This window comes from Camelus ferus, chromosome 7 (genome assembly GCF_009834535.1).
Source record: "Camelus ferus isolate YT-003-E chromosome 7, BCGSAC_Cfer_1.0, whole genome shotgun sequence".
Lineage (NCBI taxonomy): Eukaryota > Metazoa > Chordata > Mammalia > Artiodactyla > Camelidae > Camelus > Camelus ferus.
The window spans coordinates 35485262-35508164 of record NC_045702.1 but is presented as its reverse complement, the minus strand read 5'-3'; the positions used below and the strand labels follow the sequence as shown (position 1 = coordinate 35508164).

Genomic DNA, 22903 nt, shown 5'->3' with positions numbered 1-22903 from the left:
CATAAACCAAAAGGAAAGATTAATAGTTTGGACTACTCTAATTTTAATAAAGAGAATCAAAAGACATTGAAGAATAAAAAGGCAAGCCACAGAGTTGAAGAATATATTTTCAATGTATATAGAATATTTATACACATATTTATTCACAGAGTTTAGCATATATGAAGAATTCCTACAGATCAATAAGAAAACTGGAGACAACCACATAGAAAAATTGGCAAAAGACTTGGACATACACTTCACAAAGAGGATACTCAGGTTGTTATAAAAATGTGAAAAGATATTTAGTCTCATTAGCACTCAAGGAAATTCAAATTAAGACCAAAATAATATAGTACTACACAGCCATTAGATTGATTGAAATGTAAAAGATGGACAGTACCAATTTTGATGAGAATGTAGAGAAATGGAAACACACATCACTAACTGAGGTATAAAGTAATAGAACGTATTTGAAAATTGCTTGACAGTCTATATACCATTTGAGCAGTAATTCTCCTCTTCTGTCCAACAGAAATATGTATGTATAGACACCAAAAGACTTACTAAGAACATTTGTAGCAGGATTGTCATAGCCCTAAGTTGGAAACAACTTAAATGTTCATCAACTGTAGAATTAATACATAAATTGTGACATAATCATACAAGGAAATACCATGGGCCATCAATGAAAATGAATGACTATGCAACAATACGGATAAACCTCACAAACCTGACAGTAACTTAGAAAAATTTGGTAGCAGGAAGAACTATGCAATGGTGATGGAAGTCAGAGTAACTGTTACGTTTGGGGAAGAAAGTATACTGAGTAGGTGGGGTCATGGAGATAGCTTGGGGTGCTATTATTGTCCTAATTCTTGATCTGTGAATTGGTTACACAGGTGTGTTAATTTTGTGAAAATTCATTGAGCAGTATTCTTGTTTATGCCGTACCTAGATGAAATTTTACTTAAAAAAAAAATCAGCGTTTTGGCTTGGAGTAACATCTTGTTAAAGGGCTACTCGGTGACATGGAGAGAGGGCCATATATAGGATGTGATTCTGATTCCCTTCCTCAGTTTATTCCTTTCTTTTGCTCTGGAAGTAGAAGCTTATTTATTTTCCCCCTCCATTACCAGAAGTGTGGCAAGTTCAGAATAGATGGTAGCTTCTGTTCTCCGGATTAATTTGTCTTTCTGAAAATCACACAGATTGATGCCTCTGGATGTATATGGAATGGTCACAGAAAAATCAGATCTCAAAATGAAAAAGGCATAAAATGAATGAGCTTCTTTTTACTTTGTGACTTTTAAGAATGTAGCTATGAATCAGCAAGTTTTAGAAGTAAAATCTTCTAGGAATGGCAAAAGGGGGAAAAATAAGCAGAGGCGGGATGTCGGTGCTCTAAGACATTCAAGCGTATATAGAGATAGAGTGAGCAGACGTTAAGGGAAAAGAAGTGAAGAATGACAGTGTATTCTGAGATCTTGGTTTCTCCAGCACTGCAACTGCAAACAGACCTAAGGACCAATTTTCATTTCTTCTAGGTGAATCATGTTCTCTACTGTGGCTCTGTAACACACCTTGCATCCAATTTCTGTTTGAAATAACCACGGTAGTGAGGCCTTTGTGGGTACGGTAACTTGCTTCATGCTCTCTTGTGTGCAGCCTGCAGGCTGGCAGGAACGTGACAGGGGCAGGAAACACAGGCAGAAGGGGTCTCTGAGCCAGAAAGTAGCAGAGCCGGAGAGAGCAGACAGAGAGTGAAGAATTTGTCTGCTGTCACCTTACAATAATTTACCTTACTGTCATTCTGCCTCTGTTGTATCTTTGGACTTTTTTTTCCCTTTATATTCTGGGAAAAATACATTGTATTTTACGTGGTATCTACAATGACTGCAATATGATAAATGCAGCAAGAAGCAGCTATTCAGTTTGGGACATGGCTAGAGTAGCCTGGTATCCAGGTTTGCCTGCCTGTTTGGTGGTCTCATTCACTATCAAGAGTGTCCCAGTTTGTCCACTATATTATATGGTCACCCTAGATCAACCTTACTGACTTTGAACGTGGACTTAGGACACAATGGGTGATTGCCCTGCGAAATCAAAGAGGGCACAAGCTATATTTTAATGCTGAAAAAATCCTTTTCTAAGAAGCAACAGCCAGCTTATTTTAACAGGAAAATGTAGAAGTTTCTTTACTCAAGTAACAGACACATCTAAGTGTGTTCTGTCACATAAACTCTAAGACTGTGTAAGTCTAGGAGTATACAGCTGTTGGCCTTCACAGCAAAGGGAGGCCACTTTGCATATCAAATCTATGTAGGTTTTATATGATGGCAGATATCTTAAGGTTTAAAGATAGAAAATTTATGGAAGTCAAATGGCAGACTGGGCGAGGAGACTCCCAGATGTCCAATCTCACTTTGATAATTTATGAAACTCCACTTATTTCCCATCTACTAACTTGTTTGCTCCAGTAAACAATTTGCATTACACCCAAATGAGCTGAGCCTTTCAAAAATATTGAATGGATGAGATTTGACTACTGTTGTATGGTGCTGCTTTATTTACTTGATTTTCCATCAAAAATAAAAATAGAACACCTTCTGTATAACTGCTATTTTTATAGAAACAAGTGATTATGACTATGAGATGCCTCCCCTCCCTGTTTTACTCCCTTCAAATTCTTCAGTACCCAGAAATAGAATTCTGCTTTTGGGTTCCATTCAGCAGCTATTGATTGTCTATTGAGCTCACACATAGTCTATGGAAATTCATATGTGCACCCTTTCCCTGCAGGACTCAGGGCAAGGGCATACGTCACCTTTTGGCATGGAGGAGGAAGGCGGGACCCCTGATTGTTATCCTTGGTTTGGCTAATTTTTAAACAACCGCCTGCATTTCTTCTTTTCTTCTCCCCAAGCCGACTGGTCTATTTGCTAATAAAGGATTTTTTTATGTTCAAGAAGAGGTGCAAGGTTTTATTAGGTCTAGCTAAAGTCCTCTCTTTTATGCTCATGCCGAGGGAAGAAATCTCACTGCTGAGCACACACAGATGCTCTTATATGCATGCATTCATGCACATACACAGACTCTTGTAAGAATATAGTATGTAAAGAGACTTTTGAGGATCAAACCCCATTTATGTTCAGAAATTCCTTTGACTTCATATTGAAAAACATGGCATAAAAAAAGAAAAGAAAAGAAAAGAAAAACATGGCTTGTTGCAGCATTATGGCAGTGCAAATTACTGCCACAGAGCATAGCTTATTTTATATGTAAAATAGAAACTAAACCCAAAAGAAGGAAGTGGCATCTGCAGTGGCAGCCAGCTAACCTCTTCTGGTATTTCCTCCACTAAAGCCCCCTCCCGGGTCCAAGCAGGGACGCTGATTGGAACCACCATCTCATGGCTTATTGCAGGGATAATACTGCTCTCCTTCTAGTCTGACCTGGAGTGGGGAAAACAAGGCAAAACGAGGTGAAACTTTTCAAACAAACTTTTGACAGAAAACTTAAGGGGAAGAAAATGCAGAAAAGCACTGAAATGGATGAATCTTAAAAGCCTCATATGTCTAATCTTAACCAAAGTTGACCATGAAGGGGCTGGGTAGGCAGAGCTCAGGCAACCAGCCATCCCAGTGCCTTTGCCAGGCACACCTCATTGTCTTGGGAAACCCTGGCTGGGAATGTACCGCCAGCTCTTGCTTCCATCCTTACACCTTCTTTACCATTTTAATTTTCCTTCTCCTCCCACAGTCACCTAACTTAGTGGGAAAAATGACAATCATAGACATGGGCACCTTCCCGGAAATAACCTTCTTTCTCTCCCATTCATTCTTAATTTAAAAGTAACTCATATTTATTGAAGGAAATTTAGAAAATCAATTGTATAAAGAAACCAATGACTTACATTCGATATAGTCATTGTTAACATTAAAAAAAAGTCATTTGTAATATAATGATCACATTCTTGGTCAATGAAGATTATTCAAAAACATTATTTAAATGACTTTTCATTCTATTACACTCATGTTTTATAATTTAATGCATAGTTGTTGGATATTAATATGATTTCTAATTTCTCACTACTAGAAATGTTGACATGATACATGTCCTTGCAAAGAAGTCTTTGCACTTTTGGAGGTACATCACCTAAGTGTATTCCAGAAAGATTATCCCAGCCCCATTTCTATTAGTAAATATGTGGTCAGTCTGTACTGCCACATCTTTAGTAGAACTTAGTACTTTTAAATATATATTTTCCAATGTGATAGGTTAAATAACATTTTGAAGGGAAATCATTTAAAGAAAACTTTATTGACTGCATTATGAATTTCCTATTTTTGTTCTGTGCTCATTGAAAAAAAATAGAAACCAGTGTATTTTTTACCCCTTACTATATTCTTTACCCCTTCTCTGAGCCTTTTTTATTCCTTCTTCTCTTTTGTCCTGCCTGCCCTCTTTACTCCCTGTCCTTCCCCTTTCCTCCTCTCTCTGTTTCACTAAAAGAGACAGATTTTATTGGAAATACTTTTAAAAATAACATCTTAAAAATTGTGCTTCCAAGATGAAGGATTTTCTGTTTACTATGATTTACAATTTGGGGTAGGTTTATAGTGCTTGTGCCTCTTAAGAAACAGAATATTTCCTCTTCACAGTGTAAAAGAAAGAAAAAAGATTGAAACTTAGCAGTGAATTTTTTTTCTTTTAATACACCTGATTTCCTGGTCTCTGATATTATGTCTAATAGTTCTTATGATGGAAAGATTTATTTTTTTCCTCTTTTCTGCCTCCTTTGATTTTATGCTGAGTTAATATAGAACCTGGATTCAGTAGTGCCTGTATTTTAATGAATAGGCTAAAAGCAAAGGAACTTCTACTTTGTAATATAACATAGAAGACACAGAGATGCAGTCCAGCCTGTGAATTTCTTTGATGTACCATCTACTATAAGCTACTGTTTTCTAAATCTACCTATTTTATTAATAAGGACGTTTGAGCAAGTTATTTAACCTTTCTGACCTTAGATTTCTCAGACACAAAATGTGGATCTTTGTTGGGATTAAAGTTAGCTTAGTCTTGTTTTTCCTTAACTTTTTAATATAATTGTAGGTTCGCATGTAGTTGTAAGAAATAATACAGAATGATCCTGTATATACTTCACCTAGTTTCTCCCAATTGCAACACCTTGCATGACTGTAGCACAATATCACAACCAGGAAATAGATGTTGGTCAAAATCCACTGACCTCATTCAGATTTCACCAGGTTTGCATGCATGAGTATGCTTGTGCGTGCGTGTGTGTGTGTCTGTGTGTATGTGTATGTTTTTTATGCAGTCTGGCAGTTTGTTTTTTTTTTTTTTTAATTTCCTGGCACTTGCCTACCCTGTGGTAGGTTCTCAACAACTGTTTAATAACCATCTTTACCTAGCTAGTCTTTCCTCTCCCTTTTCTTCAAATAAGAACCTCTGGGAACTCTTAGCCTCCAATGGCTTATCACAGTTAAAACGACGATTTGTTCAGTGATACAGAACTCACACTTAACCTCTGACTCTACTCCCAGGCATCTCAGAGAAGGAGCTCGGGGTTGTTCAGTGGCAAAACCAGGGCTTGACCCCAAGTCAAATCATCTGACACCTCCCAATATAGTCCTTGTTTCCCAAACTTGTAACAATATGAGAATCATCTGAGGCAGTGATTCTCTCACATACCTGGGGATGCTGCTAAATTACAGAGTTGGATTCAACAGGTCTGGAGGGCCCGATACTTTGCATTTCTAACAAGTTTCTAGGTGATGCTGAGGCCGCTGATCCACTCCCAACACCTTATGTTGCAAGAATACTTGCTAAAAATTCTGATTTCTAGTGCCTTCTTCCCAACATTCTGGTTTAAGAGGGCTAGAGTGAAGTCTAAGACTTTGTATTTTTATTTAGTATCCTAGCCAGTTCTTAGGATAAATTGCTTTTGGCAAACACTGAATATCGTTTATACTGGTCGCATCCAGAGTCTCTTATTCTCCCAGTTCCTTTTAAACACATGCATATTGTTTACCTTAATGTTGTGATTCAGAGATTTGGTCCAATCAGTCTTTTTTTGTTTTGTTTTGTTTTGTTTTGGCTTTTGTCATTGTTTTATTTTGCTTGGCTTGGCTTTTTGTCTTTTGAAGGCCAAAAATCTCGAAGTATAATTGGACTCTTTTGCTGAAAGTTTAGTTCAACTCTTAAGAGCTTTAAGGTATTAAAATAATTTCAGTGCCATTCCATTTGACACGCAGAGATTTTATCAGTGCTTTAAAAAGTCTTCCGAAACCTGTATATAACAGCTCTTTTTCTAATCTAAATAAATAACACATTGGACCAGCAACCAGAAATTTTTATCATCTCTGAATTTATTCTTCTCAGGTCCAGATAAAAAGTAGTGCTTAATCCCCTGAAGATGTAGACAGTTATGTGAGCTGGTTATATTGATGAAAGAGAATCATGACCAGAGAGGTATGGCTGGGTTCAACCGTGAAAGCTGAAGCTGTATAAATCATCAAATAACATGGGAATTGGAAAATATCATTATAAGCAACTTGTGTGAACCCCTGATGTTTTAAATTAGCTATGAAATGTGACTTGCTTTGTAATACTTTGGAGCTTCTGAAAATCCCAGCTTTTAAATTGAACTTTTCCTATTTGGCAGCAACACAGCAGGCCTACAAAATAATTTACAACCATTTGCTTTGTTAGTTATCCCTTTTAAACAACCCTTGAGGGGAGGAAAACATTATTAATCCCCATTTTACGGATGATGGGATTGAGATACTAAGAGGACTCAAAGCTTTCATTTAGCCAACACTTGCATTTTTTAGTCTCAGTCCAAAGCCCTCGTCTTTACTCATGCCAGGGTGCCTGCTCCTTATTATTTGGCTTATCTTGATAAAAATACAAGGACTCAATTTTCAAAAGTTAACTTAAACCACTTAGAAAAATTTGGGTAAATTTAGCAGCATGGCCTTCTCAGCTTGATGAACTACGTTCAGTTTTGCAGAGCTGTTTTATTTTGTAATTGATGTTATTTCTTAACATTTGTACATCCTCTCCAAATAATTCGTATCTTAGGGCTACTAGTTTAGAAGTTTACCTCAGTCAGTTTCAAGAGTCAAGGAGAGCAGACAGTGCCATTCTAACTGAAGTATGTGTCTGTACATTGTGGACTATGCTGCCAAATTCCCTGGACATTTTGTTCTTTAATAAAATACACACTTTAATTTAGTATTTTATATTTTGAGAAATATCTTTACTTATAGATATTTAAAAAATATTTCCTATAACCTTGTGATTCTATAAAGTAGATCTTAAAAGATGAGGTCAGTGATGTTCCCTCAGAAAGCTGAAGAGAATCCCCTTCAGAGGCAGGAATAGAGCCCAATTTTTTATAGCCTTTTCTTCAGTTCTCCTCCTGTGGAGGAAGTAATTGGAAGTAACACAGTGACCATCACCCGCCTCGTGTTCTCAATACACATTTTGCTGACTTAGTTTACGTAGTTCTTCTCAAAGTGTGGTACCCAGGCAGTTGACCTCAGCATCACCTCATTTTCTGATTGAAATACTTTTAGTGCACCTGACAGCTACAGAAAGAGGATTGTGGAGGGCAGTCTGGGAATTTTCATTTTAGCAGGGTCTTCAAGTGATTTTCATGCTTACTAAAATCCATGGCATTGGAGTAAGAGGTTTGATTCACATCTATCTTAGAAGCTACTCTATTGCTCATGGAAACTGTTTGAGATCCGTGAGTAACTGGGGTTGCTTTGTTGCTCTACAGAGTGAACTTTTTTCTCAGTGTAATCTTCAATTACTTCCTTAGTAAAATAGCTTACATCGAGCAAAACTGTTTGCACATTGTAAGTAATTCAGGTTAACAAGATAGCTGGATGTTCCTGAAACTTTCTCATACAACATTTTGAGCTAGTTGGGTGGACTTCTTTAAGGGAAACCTTGCTGCTCAGGGTAACACCTGGGATTATGGTTAGATTTATTACTCCTACTGGACTTCCTGGCAGTGGCTAATGGTGATGGAACACCCATGCTTGCTGTAGAAGATGCAGCAATTTTTCTTAGCTAGTCATTTTGCTTTACTTATCTACATCTTTATTACCTTCTTATTTCAGGTGCTGAATTGGACATTTCCTTTAAGCTGCATAAACATTTTAGTGAATGTTGAGCTCAGTCATACAATAACCCAGAGCTAATGGTGGCACAGAATAGAGACTCAGAGGTCTCTATTGCTTCCTTACATCGTAACGTATGTAGTGCTGGTTCTGGACCTTCAAGGAGAGCATGTTCTGGTTACCTGGAACAGCACCCTGGCTGAAGAAACACTGTAAGGTCTAATGTGCTAGATAAATGTAATGCAACATTATTAACATCACTGTCATGAGAAGCAATATCAAATAAAGTTCTCTTGTTAAGGTTTAAAGGAGCAAAAGCAAGGTACTTTTCAAAATTTTTTTTCTGAAATCCAGATTCCATAGTTTTGAAATATTGTATGCTTATGTAATTTCCCGTTTTTAAATTTTCTAATATCCGTTCATACAGAAAACCATTTCTATCATCTCTATGTCCATTGCTGCTTATATATTCTTGAGCATTAACCCAAGCCTGAGACAATGGACGAGGGTGAAATAGGGGCCAGAAATACCCAGGGGTTCACTGACAAATGGGTGCTTAAGACCTTGCCATGAAGAAAGGAGGAAGGAGCAGGAAACTTTGGTGTGATTTCAGCCAAGCTTCTCAACCTTCTTGAATTTCTCTTTTATAAAAGTAAAGGATTCTATTAGATTATCTTTAATCTAGTTACCACCTCTAAAGCTGTGAGTCTCAGCAAAATCTATATGAAGGGGGGAAGGAAAGAGATAACAAATATATATATACAGAGAGAGAGAGAATAGATAAGAAGAGGAAGGAACAAAAAGAGGGGGAAGGGAAGAGTGGGAACAGGCAAGAGATCAAGAGAGCATCTCACCAATTACCTTGACTGCGATTCCCTGATCCTGAGCAAGGAAGGACCTTATCTGGTATTCAGGGGAATTAAATAAACAAGTAAGTATCTAACTAAATAAATCACGAAAATTATAACTAGTTTTCTCAGTGATTTAATATCCACTTGGCCCTCGGCTAGTGTCGTGAATTATTCATGATCCCTTTGGGTACTACCTGTAGTTGATCGAGTTGTGCAGCATCACTGATGTGGGCCCTGTTATGCTTGGCTTGTAGAAGCCAGTAAATTGAAGGCAGTTTATGAGAAGAATGCGAAAGGTGGCTGTGATAAATCTAAAAAGTTATTTCAGTTCATCTGAAAAGCCTGTGAAATATAAATAACTTCGGTGTGAACGGTAGGGCATCCATCCTATCTGGTTTCTTTGTTTGTTAATGACTGTGAAAGTTTATAAATAATAACAATACATGAACAGCCTCTCTGCCAGAATGAAAATTTCTTGACCATGACTTACTGTATTGGTTCTATCCATCAAATATTCTAATAGAAGATACATGAATATGGATATTTAACAAGATTTTATGAGAAATCAATATTAATGTATTTATTAGCTGAGTTTAATTTTTAAAAGGGAAAAAAATTTACATTAAAAAAGCTAAAGCTTAGATTTATTCGTTTGCACTGAGGAACAGTTGGAAAGGAAGGGCGTTTTTAAGTTCAGCCAGTCAGATAGATCACTGGAGGGAGCTCTAACTTCACGACAAAAGCAGAGCTGAACTTTTTCTTTGTTCTTAAATTTCACGTACAGCCAATGTCCCCCCCCCCCCCGCCCAATAAAAAATCAATAATAAATACGAAAAATGTCTGGAAAAGAAAAATGTGTTTTGGGGGACATCACATGCCACATTTGCTTACAAATAAAGACGGAACCACTATTTGGAACCAGCAGTATTTAAACAAGTCAAAAATGCAGGACTATGTACGATGAGAGCCATAGTATATACACTTTGTATGAAAAAATACATTGAAAAATGTGCTTTCGAACTGTCTACCCTGCATTATAATATTGTAAACCCACAGTGATCACCACTCTCAAGGCTAGCCAGGTGGTATCTGGCTTTGGTGTTCACGGAGTTCGAACAACAAGCTCCTGGGACTTTACACTGCAGGCACATTCTTAGCAGCATCACAGCTGTGCCTGTGGTGGACCAGCTTTCTGAAGGGCATTTCATTTTTCAGAGGCTGAGTAGTGTGCTTGACAGCACCCTGGATTGGGAACCAGAATACCTAGATTTTCATCCCTGCTGAACTGCTAAATATATATGAGCCTGTGGGCTTTGTCATCTTCATATTCCTGATGAAAGGGAACTATAAAAAGGTTGAACTAAGTGATTTCTAAAGTCTCTTCTCATTTTTAAGCTATGATTCATCAAGTTAAGACTGTTTGTTTGCTTCCTCAGTACTGATTATGGTGCATGTTCATAGAGAGTAATGTTTAGTGTTCAGTTCCGTCATTTACAGACCCCCTAAATGCTGTGTCTAACTTACAAACTCACAAAATATTTCCGACGGGTTTTTCTACACCTTCCTTCCTATACATCCTTCCTCCTCCTCCCTTTGCTTACCTGGTCCGTTTACAGTTGGCTCTAGCTAAGAAGCACAACTGTACTGGTGTTCTGAAAAATAACTCTCTAGGAGGCTGAATGTCCTCAGGATAAGGCAAACCTGGTAGGAATTCCGGAGACTTAGTCAGGCTATAGAGCAGGACTTCTGGCTGGGATTTGTTGAATTAAGGTGTTATCTCCAGCTATGTATTTAATTTGCAGGACCTGATGCAGAAGGAAAATGCAGGGTTTCTACTCAAAAATTACTAAGAATTTTCAGCTGGTGACAGCAGACTGTTAAACCAAGCACAGGGCACTTCTGAGTGCGGGCCACATACACACGTGACTGCACAGATCGCATACCATGAAGCCAGTCTTGCCTGGAGTGGTGGGGACCCTGGGTTCAATCTGATGGATGCACAGGACTGGGTTTGACTCTGAAAGTATTAACCATGGGGGGAAAAAATCTAATACAAACAAGACGCAATAAAAACCAAGCCACTCCTGCCAACTTTTTTTTTTTAAGGTGAGAAATTGTTTCAACAAAGAAGCTGTGATTGTGTTTGGGCCAAATCCTTAGAAGGATAATTAGTTAAATAGTTTTGGAAAAAGCACTGTGGAAAGGGGAGGTGTTGAAATCATATGATAATTTTGTTTATACCAATTAAAATTTTCAATCTGAGAAGATGTAATGGTTTCTTCCAAGCAGTTTCAAGAAATTGGAAAGCCAGCTGGAGGTACAAACAGTGGCACAAAGACTGACAAGAAATTTCCTGGAGAGGCTGACAAAGTGTGGGGAGAGATTCTCTCAAAAGACTAGAGGCATTTAGTTTACCTCTACTACCCAAAGCCTTAAAATAAAGTGTATGAAAGTTCAACTGTGTAATTTCTTTGTGGTTTTTTTTTCCTAGCATTTTATTTTTGTCTGATCCTATTATTCTAGTGGGGAGAAAATTACTTTGGCAATAAATACATGTATTGTAACCTTTCATGGGATATTTGTGGTTTCAAAATAACTTTGAAGCTATTTTTTCCCTTCCATATTAACCATTATTCTGCATTGGTTGACTTTACGACAGTGTTCCTTGGCATTCATTTTTATTGGCCCTCAGAGCTCCCAGTACATTGTGTTAATATCTTAGGTAGCATCTTGTGATTTGCATTGGCTGAGATCTGGAACAAGACAAGTCATAGCTGTGAATCTGTTTTCTCCTCTCTTCACAGCGCAACTTGCTGGCATCCTGACTGCTTCAGGGAGGCACCATTGTCACCTTTGAGATGGAGTCTTAGAAGGCTTTCTTCCAGCCAGTTGTAAACTGGTAAGTTTGCACTAGTGCCTCTGCTGCCTCCTCTCCCTCTTCGCCAGGTCCTGAGTCTCTTACTCCTACCCTCACCTGTGGATGGGCGCTTACACTTTTGGACTTTCAAGATTTCCCTTTCACACTGTAGTCCTCTTTCTCTCTTGAATTGAGAACTAGCCAATTTGCTGAACTAAGTCTTATTAGTTTGTCTGCTAGTGGATGACTATACACATGGGTGCATTTCTAGGTACTAAGTTTGCTTTTCCTTTGAGCCTGCGGCTATCAGAAAATTTAAGCCAAATGAGAGTCTGAAACATAGAACTATGTCATGAGGAAGGCCAGAAGGAGAGTTGGCTTGGGTAAGGAGTGATATATTGTGACCTTAAAATAACAAAGTTGCTTTCTTTCTAAAGTAAAGGCAATCCTGTTTCTTAGATATTATATCTCATCCTTTGAGGGTAAATGTGTTGGCTGGCTGAGGATAATTTGGAGAAGCTAAAATTTAGGAATCTGAAGCAAGCATTAATTATGGCCCTTGCACTCAGTTCACAGTGAAAGTACATTGAACTTAAACTTTCCAATAACACAGCCCTCAGGGCTAATGCTCTTGGGGTAAACTTAAAATGAAACTGTTTTATACTGAAATCCACTAGTCATTTCTTTAGCAAACCCTCTTACGTAGGGCCCCGTTAGCCTACATTTCCTGAATCTGCTGTAGTTTATGGTGTTATGACAAGGTCCCAAAAGACACTGTGGAATGCATTCTGTAAAAGCACTTTTTACTTAAAATTTTAGAATCGAAAATGACTGTAGAAAAAGCATGGTAATTATGGCTTAACATAATAATGCAGAAGATACAGCCTGCAAGGAAGTAGTTTCAATCACCATCATTATTAGCACAATTTTTGAAAGTCATTAATTACTGAATTTTTAAATTTTTTTTAATCAAGATAAAAATATATATTTTTACCTATGCAAAAGATGCCATCAAATAAGTGTTCTGAAGGTGGTGAGGAATTATTTTTCTCATTATCACAAGATCTTCTCTTAGGCATGCTGCAGAGAGATATTTCGTTGATAGCTAAAATCTACCCAATTGCATAAGGAAACAAAGGGCATTTCTGCCCAGGGATCTGTTTTATACTTTTAATTTGGAATAATTTGGGACTTACAGAAAAGATGCAAAAATAATATGGAGAATTCCTGTATAACCTTCACCCAGCTTCCCCTAATGTTAACAATTACATAAACATAGTATAATGAGCAAAACTAGGAAATTAATATGACAAATGTTATTAACTATAGAAGGTATTTGCTTTTTTCCCCATTTTTCTAAAAAAATTTTTTAATGGGGGGAGGTAATATTAGATTTCTTTACTGTTTATTTTTTTAAACAGAGGTACCAGGAATTGAACCTAGGACCTTGTGCATGCTAGGTGTGCACTCTACCGCTGAGCTATACCCTCCCCTCTTTTTTTTTCCATTTTTTCAGTTGAAGTATAATCAGTTTACAATGTTGTGTCAGTTTCTGGTGTACAGCATGATGTTTCAGTCATACATACACATACATATATTCCTTTTCATATTCTTTTTCACTGTAGGCTACTACAGGATATTGAATATAGTTCCCTGTGCTATATAGTAGAAATGTTGTTTATCCATTTTATATATCGTAGTTAGTACAATTTCCCCATTCATGTTTGGTTTTTTTTGGTCACAGAATCCAGCTGAGAATCCCACATTACATTCAGTTGTCAAATCTACTTAATCTCTCCTGATGTGTAAACATTTCCTCAGTCTTTCCTTGTTTTTCTTGATCAGGGTCATATTTTAAATAGGATTTAATCCTTTGATTTGAATAATAGTGCAAGAACAGAAAAATCCCTGACATTAAGAGGAAAATTATATGTTTTCTTAGAAATATTTCGAAAGTATTAAGGTATTTTTGCTAATTTTAAATATATATTTAAAATTATGAATTAAAATCTGGATGATTTAAATGTTTTAAAAATATTTTTGGAAGAAAAAATTTTTTCTGCACGTTGCTTTATTTTTGGTAATGACCTGTCTTGAGTAGTTTAAAATCTAAAATAAAACTCCTTTAGGAGTGGCTGTTGGATTTACAATTTAGAAGAACTTTTGCAAGAAGTGAAATTAGTGTAATTGCTCCATGGCTTCTGAAGCTTAAATTAGAAATTCTATTAATTGCGTGGCATAAATCTGACCATTTTACTCCTTTCACTGACTTAAAATAAATTTCAGAGTAGTGTAGTCAAATTCTGCATGTAAATACTTATAAAAATTCTGTGTTCCTAACTTAAGTTTAAGTCCCTGAAGACACTGTTTATAAATCTGATTATAATTATAAATATATTATATATATGTATATATATAATATATTTATATACTCTGTATATGCATGCCTGTGTGTTTAATTCTCTGTAGCACTGTGGAATGCTTTACTGAGAGCCCAAGAGAAAATACATATTCTTCAACAAGAGCTATTTCATGTAACATAAATGAACTATTTCATCAGCTTGGAATGCCAAAGAAGGTCACAATCTTTTTAAAATAAATATTAATATGACTGCCCTCCCACCTTATCACTCAAAGCAGGTCCCTCTCTGCCCCAGGGACACCCCTCATAGAGTATTTCAAATCCTGAGGGGGCTCACCTATAGTTCAGCCCCAATCTGTCCTCACTTTCACTGGTATCCAGAGCCCAGGTGTGCCCCCTTGAATCTGGAGAGTGCCCAGGTATAATCTTAGGCCAATTGCTTTGTAATGGATCACCTCCCTGTCGAGCTGGGGACTCTCTCCACATCCTGTAATACCATCCTGGAAAGATGCAGCATTCACAGCCCAGGGCGCAGTTTCTCTGTTCCTTAGACCTCATCTAAAGTACCACATCTGGTTCCCAGGACCTTGCGGAAGGAGAGCCAGAGGACTCAAACCACCACCACACAGTGCCACCTTTGTGTCAGGTGGTTCCCTAGGGTCTCCTGACATCCCTGCCTCCTGTCCACTGATAGTGCCATTGCTTCTTGGGGCCTGTGTTTGCATGTGTGGAGGCTGCCGCTGAGCTGGAGGGAAGGAAGTCTTTTCCCAGCATGCTGTATTTACCATGGTCACCCCCACTGGCACTCAGTTGAGTTTCTGGTACCATTACCTTTGCTGTTTTTATACTCAGAAGAGTGGTGTAACAAGGCTAGACATGTTAAAAGGAGTTTCACAGTCAAGAACGGGGCCCATGTGTTACAAAAATACGGTCAGTAGAAAAAGTATCTACGGCTTGTCTGGCATGTTCATCCTTTTAATGATCAATTTTAACCTCTTTGGGTCTCTGTTTCTTATCTGAAGGAGAGGAGTTTGGACTGTGTCATTTTCAGGTCTTAGAACATGTCTGTGCAGCAGCATCTATCATCTGAGGAACTAGAAATTATATATGTGTATATACAAGTACAGAGAGCTGGAGGGAGGCTATGAAAAGTGCAGGAGACTCAACTGTAAGCCAGGTTTTGTTGACCGCAACCCAGTATGTGTGAACTCATTTAAAATAAAGTTGTTCTGCAGCCAGTTAGAGGGAAGGAGCAAATCCTGAAACAGGGACAAGTTCTTCAGGTCATCCCTTTTTCAGTCATTGTTCCAGATTTCCTACCTAGGAAGAGCCAAGGGAAACAATCTTACTGGATGGAGGGAGGCACGGGAGGAGAGTTATTCTGAAGTTTGCAGAGCATCCTCCTCCACCTCCTTCTTTGATTCTCTTTATTTGGAGGGGGTTTGGGAATAGATACTGAAGGATTAGATTATAGGGCAGCAGAAACACCCTGCCTCTCAGGAACCTCTTGGTAATCCCAAACCACAATGCAATCTCTGTTTACTCTACACACAGAAGTAATCATTGAATTTCTCTGTAGCTCAAAGGCTTTTTGCAATTAAGTATGAAGTATTTTTGGAATAGAAACAAAACTAGGATGTAAGCTTCAAGAGGGCAAAAATTTTGTGTTTGTTCTTTTTTGCTGTATTTTGAATTCCAAGAACAGTGCATAGTAAGAAATGAATAATAAGAACTGAATAAATACTTGTTGTTGAATGAACTTATATATTTAACAACAGATTAGTTAAATTAGTCAAGTACATTATCTAATTCATTATGGCAATTTGTACAATAGACTGTTTTGCAGTCATTAGGATGATTTATACATTCTGTATTGTCATAAAAATATTTACAGTATAGTAAAAGATTAGTAAACTTATCAATTGTATGAATTACATATATTTGTAAATTATTTTTGAAAATATATATTATTTGAAAATTACATATGTGCATATATAGATGCAAAGTAGACTTGGATGTAAATAAAATATTCATAGGTGATAGTATGCAGATTAGTTCAATGTAACTCATGGAATTCAAATTGAATCCATAAAGGTGATTTAAAAAATAACAATAGTTGAAAAAAAATAATAGTTGAGTTACTCAATATTAATGGTATTATTATTAATAAAATTATTAAAATTGAGCCACAGCAGTAGTAGAAGTTATTGGAAATTATAGCATTAAAACATAAAAAAGCAAACATATTTCTCTATCTGAAGAAATTACAAAAAATATACAAATTATATTAAAAATATTACTGAATGTTTTTCCCAAGCCAAGAAATTACTGGCTGTCTGGTAAAGATATAAAATTATCTTACATATAGTGTTAACAGCAGTCACACTGCTTGGCTAATGCCTAAGGTGGATAATGGTGGGGAAAGGTTGACATTTTTCTCTTGTTGAAATGATTTGGATAATAATTAGAACAGAATCTTCTATGTAAAACATTTTAACTGTAGTTTTATTTAGTGCTCAGAATACCCAGTATAAAAATCAGCTATTCCTGAAATTAGTAATAACACAAATGTATAAATTCACTTAATTGTTCTCTACTCTTTTTTCCAAGGTGCCCTGTACATAAAACAAGTATCCTATACTATTTGGATTTCTATACATTTGTGTTCAACCCTTTCTCCTCTTTCTGGATCATGGAACATGACACCAGCATAGGACAGGCAGTTAATAAATGCTGATTGAATGAACTCTTGATCATCTGGGTTAAGTGGGAAACAGTGGCACGGATGCTCATAAGTAGTGCAGCTGGGATGATGGTAGCGGTATTACGGACCCAAACTTTGTGTGGTGGTGTAGACAAACTCGAAACTTCTTCACCTTTTGAAAATTTGCTCTTATATAACTTTTATCCATAACTAACTTTAAATCATTTTGCCTTTCATTCTTTTGGGCAGTAAAAGTTTCTTTTTTTCCTGTAAACTCTAGCTATCAGTAGATGAACTGAAACCTTAATTCCACCTCGCCCTACTGCACCATTGCTAGCTAATAGAGTTTTATGTACAGGATGTGTCTCCTCAGTGATCACTGTATTGAATTTTTAAAATTGCATCCTTGGTGCAGTTGTAAGGCTTTGAAAAGTTCCGTTTCTAAGTTGGTGATTGGGTCACATATTTTGAGTGAAGTTGTAAAGAGCCCGTGGATAAAAAGAGCAGAAGAGAAGAAAAATAAATAGATTAAATCTAAGGATGTTAAAATGCAATTTTAGCTTTTTCTCTGATAACAGGCTTCTGCCTTCAGTTTCTTTCTACATTTGAGTGGGGTACATGGAAGACTGAGCTACTCTTAAGAAAAGGCTTCCTTGTGATTTTTTCTTTCTGACTTCCTTTTTTCTTCTTCATTTATACGTTCCTTTAAAAAAAAATTAATATAGGCATTCTCTTGCAAAAGTTGATGTCTTGAAGTGAATACTACATAGCACTTTTCTTCTTATGGTGGTTTGAACCAATGCTTCAGATTGGCAAAGAGGAGCTTTATTTGCCATGACCTTGCATTTTTTGCAGCTTTGTTTGCATAAATGTGCAATTTATGTAGGGGGTGATGTACTGTATTGGTAAATTTGGAGACAGCTGCAAGGGCCATCTTGCAGGGAAGCTGTGCTCAACCTGAAATTTAATTTAAATATTTCATTTCATTATCATAGATTGCAACATTGGTAGTAAACTCTCCCTTCTTTGGAATCAGCTCTAATCCAATTCATGAAAATTCAATTGCCTTGTCACTCTTAGTTTGCACATTTTGTGACTGAAAGCAGGGAACTGTAAACTTTGCAGTGGAAATTGCCTGAAAGAACACGTTTGACTTCTAACTTAGAAGGAAAATTTTTCATCCAAGGAATTCAGATAAGAGAATTCAATTTAATTAACTAAAAAATTCTGTTTTTGATGTCCTCCTGCAACATCACCAAACATAAATGCAAGTCAGCTGACATCTTTCACTTTCCACTGATCTCTTTAAAATCAGTCACCTTTGTGAAGTTTAGTTGCTGCAATTAACTTGCTGATTTCGCCTCACCATGGGCCTTGTTTCAGGTGGTGTCGCAGGTGTCAGCATCATTGAAACCAGTGGCACACGCTGTTGATTAACAACTACTTTGTTACCCAGAAAAAGGGTCCTCTTCCTTAATACCGATTATGGAAAATTTCCTATGAAAATATTTTTCCCAGAATCACATGTATAGCTATTAGCTAAGATTATGGGCATTATTAGAATCATGAGAATATCAAGACTCTGCAAAAATGCATTATGATTTCCCTGATGTGGTGAAAACCGTTGTTGCTATTATTGCTTGTGACTAACGGATTAGAAGAGTGCAGTTTTCCCAGCTCACCCTCATCTTGGTTTAGATATGAATATTAGCAAATGCTTTTTGTAAATAATACTTTGACCCCAGAAAGTAATTCTGGTCCAGGGAAAATGATTTGAAGCTGATGATGTCATTGTGTTTTTCAAACAAAGCTGCTGTTAACTTATTCAGTCTTTATGTCTAGTTGCTTGTAGCTCAAAGACTGCATTAATGGTGCATCGAATAGTCCATCAATGGAATAAATGCACACGCACACGCATAGAAACATGCGCACACCCTAGCTCATCTTACATGTAAATGCAGTGCATATGACATATCTTTTGGAAAAAAAATAAATGTTTTTCTCTCCTCTAAGCTAACAAAGGGCTAAATTGTATATTTTATTTTTAGGAGAATTGAGTGAATTGTGCCATCACCTTCATCTTGGACCTTGCAGTTTCCATAAGGCTTTCCTCATCTGGGTTTGAATACAGAACATATTGATGGATTCATATTCAATTCTGAAAAGACCCCAGGGGAACTGACTGCACTCAGAATAGACATGTAGCTCATCAGTGTGCTTAGCTTTCCCAGTGTGACGGATTAGGGCCTGCTTGGCCACATGGAGGTGTTTAGCCATTGACAGCAAATTCCCTCACTGTCTTATTGGGCTTGGGCTCTGTCTGCATATTCATGACATTCAAATCGCAAATGTAGGATGCGTCTCACTGCTTCTGAGTTTGGGGATCCTTTCTGCTGACCGAATTTGTGTTAAGTGTGGAAAGGATTTGCCATTAGCATTGTTTTAACTTCTGTTTTTTAATTACTTTTATTGCCACATAATTTTGAAATTTATGGGCAACATTTAAATGAGTTATAAATGGCTGGAATTATGAAGTAATAAAAATAAATGAAAATTGCTTCATATTATAATTATTTTTAATTTGTTCTCAGAGATGAAAGAAAATAAGGATGTACCACTGGGGTCACAGCTTGGGAGGAGGTAGCATTTTCTGCCTCACAGTGCTATTTTCCCCCAGGTTAAAAAAAAAAAAGAATGAGTCATAGGAGGCTCACCAGTCATGGCCTATGTTTGATTAGTATTGTCTTCATTGAGAAGGCTTACTGAACACAACATCCGTGGTCATGAACAATATTCTATTGGGAATGATTGAGAAGGTGAAGGCTATAGGCAAGAAAGTATGTTTGTAAACTGGTTCTCAACATTTGGTATTAAGCTTCTTGTTCTTAAGAAACAATATACATACAAAAAATAAAGCCCAAGCAATATTAGTGGCACTGTATTTACAAATGCTAATAAGATGGTTGAAAAAAAAAAGAAAGTACTAAAAGGATTCAGAAACTGGAGAGAAGTTGCAGTCTGGGGTTATTCAGAATATGCTCTTGAGAAAGGTAAGGTTTGCTCTGCATCTGGAAGTATTTGTTAAGGGAAAGAAGACTAGGAGGACCTTTCAGGTGGAGAATAAACTTGTAGACACAAAGACTTTGGTGTACCAAAGAATGATATGGAGGAGGTTTCTTGATGCAAATGAAGACGAACTTAATGCATAGCAAATTAGTGCTAATAAAAATAGTAGTGACAAATGACTGAATTTACTGAATGGTTTCCATGGCCCAAAGCATAGTGTTAAGTACATTACATGGATTATCTCTTGTAACCCATTTTTTAAGATTGGCAGCAACATATTGGAAGGCTTCACATTTACAATTGAGCCCCCCCTGGCAGTAGGAACTAATGTGAATCTTAAAATATTCAGCGATTTGATTTGGATGAGTGGATGTGAGATGGAAAAAAGGCAAGAAGAGGAGCTGAGAGTTCACTCTGAAAATCTGAGTGTTAATAAATTGTACCATTCTGCCTGAAAATAGTGGATTTATCCAGTAGTGTGCTGATAAATATTTAACAGTTGACTCTCTGTGGGGCCAGGAAGCCTTGATTTGATAATTTGCCATTTTCTGTGGTGTAAATACTTTCATAACGTCTGAATTCAAGCTACCAACGTTAGGATCAACTGGCTGACCAAATTCCTGACAATAGCAGTTGGCTTTTGTCAGCCAGTATGAGCCGGCTCTCCCACATCACCAAATTCATCTCAGATGCAGAGAAACTGAAGAGCGAATGAGTCCTTGATAGAAGAAGAGATTATCTCAGAAGTGGCATCCAGTTTTATACCTTGAGGGAACTGAGAGCCAGGGTGTCACTGCCCTATAGGAGAGCAAGTCCAGCTGTGCCTAACTGGACATGAGACTCAGCTCTAGTAGTGCCCTCAGGCAAGCATCTGAGGATGTTACTTGCTTAGAGGAGAAAGTTTTCAACATGGATGACTAGAGGAGGCTTGTGATATTAGGGCAGTGATATTAGGAGGATGGTGCAACACGCGTTCCTTGGTCCAGTTCAAGCATTAAGTCCAAGCCATCAAAATAGATAGGCTAGAGGCTGACTTGGGAAGATTCATTTTTACCGATGGGCCCCATGAAAGATGTTATTATTTATATTCTCCCAGAGGAAGGGTATGGTGTAGAGCAGGGGAAAAGAGCATTCTTTCTAGCTATGCACATCTCTGTGGCACTGTGAGAGCTTCAGAGATATGAGACACTTTCAGGAGAGTCCTAGAAAGGTTTAGGGGAATTGGAGAAACTCTCAGTCAATATGAAGACCTATCTTTGCAGGTATCAAGTAAAATCTGAATGTTAACAGTCATGCCGTTTTGTACCCAGAGGCATCTGAAGCCTGGGAAATTTGGACCAGGAAGGAAAAAAAAGAAGTAGGAAATTTAGGATAGCAGAAGATGAGCATAAACATAATCATGTTATGTGTGAGTTGATAACCGAGAAAATATATCCTGTAATGCAGCGGAAGCTCTAGCAGGAAAGACCAGAGATAAAGAAGGGAAATGGGAGTCATCAGCCAAAAGATGACATTTCTTGTTTGGGATCCAAATCAGGATGAGCAGAGGAAGGAGATCAGATGGTCTCTGATGAAGCCCACAAGAATATTCATAATCACAACATTCTAAGTGAAACCAATATATTTCACCAGCCCGCAGTCCTGAGTGTGTATAGGAGATACGTTCATTTTCCCTGAGCATGCCTTAGAAACAGTCATTTCTGTGCCGTGCTCACTTGCTTCTTAGTTTATAGATCTTCATGGGTTTTCAAATTCCTTCTGACTTCCCAACATTTTTGGTAAGCAGGGTTGGGCAGCAGGCATGCCACACTTGTACTAAATGTGATTCCATGTGCCGAGATAGAATGCTTCTTCGACTTTCTGCTGTCTGAAGACTACAGTATGCATCACATCCTCACTGATGTTTTGGCAGCAGATCCTTCTATTGTGTTTGAACAGCAGGGATGATTTAATTCTCTTATTCCTTTGAAGGGAATCCCTTAGCATTTTTCTCTTTCTCCTTGTCCTGACCAGAGCTCGGAGCCAAGAACTTACATCTTTCTTCTTTTCCTTCTCTTTCTCAGCAATTAAAGATCAGTGCAGAGTTTTGCCTAAATGTTTCAATTGCAAACTGTACTGTGAGCCCTCCTTTTCTCTTGCCAGCCAATTTATCAATGTTGGATTAATATGTTTGGCTTAAAATTTGTATTTCCCGTTCAGTCTTCTGCTGTTAGTATGGCATGAGACACACACACACATGGGTTCCAGCTGAAATGGCTTGACTTACAAGTGTTGTTATATAAAGACTATAGAGAAAAACAGTGGTCCCATTTCCCCTGCCCATTCACCAAAGGAAGGACTTAGGCTGCATTTATCTCTGTTGATCTTATCTAATGGCCTCAGGCCACTGAATTCAAGTTTTAAAATTAAAATTAAAAGTATTGAGAAGAATAAATAAAATTTCAGTATGCAGGAATCTGGTATGTGGACTCATGGCATTTTTACCTTCACACTTCATTTCTTTACTTTCATATTTCATTTCTTCAAGATTGAAGATTTTTATTTGTGTATATGTTGGACTTTACAGCTCTTCTTCAAAGGAAATATGTTTCCTTTGTATATGTTGACATCTCTTTCTTAAGATTTAAAATTTTGCTCAGCCTCCTACCTTCATTCCGCATGAGAATGATCTTAAGTTTTGCTTTATAGATTAGAGATTTGCTTCTTCCTCCACCCACATCCTTAAGTTTAAATTCATGATTTTTCCCCATATTTCTTTCTTTAACTTATATAGTTCATGCGTTTATTTCTAAATCCTTCTGTCTAGCTCTAACCTTCTTTTGATTGGCTTCAACTTCCTTATTTTCATTGCTTCCATCTCTCCCACTCAACTGGCTTCTTTCTCTTTCTCATTCTCAATTCTCTCCCATCCACGGAAATATCCTT

General features: G+C 37.3%; 1 long non-coding RNA gene across 1 annotated transcript in view; it reads left to right on the top strand.

Annotated features, from left to right (window-relative positions):
- LOC116664884 overlaps positions 1-22903 on the top strand; it is a 668708-nt gene that overhangs the window by 236425 nt on the left and 409380 nt on the right. The window contains exon 5 of the long non-coding RNA XR_004321387.1: positions 11794-11888. This is a non-coding gene — a long non-coding RNA (uncharacterized LOC116664884). The remainder of the gene's footprint in view (positions 1-11793; positions 11889-22903) is intronic.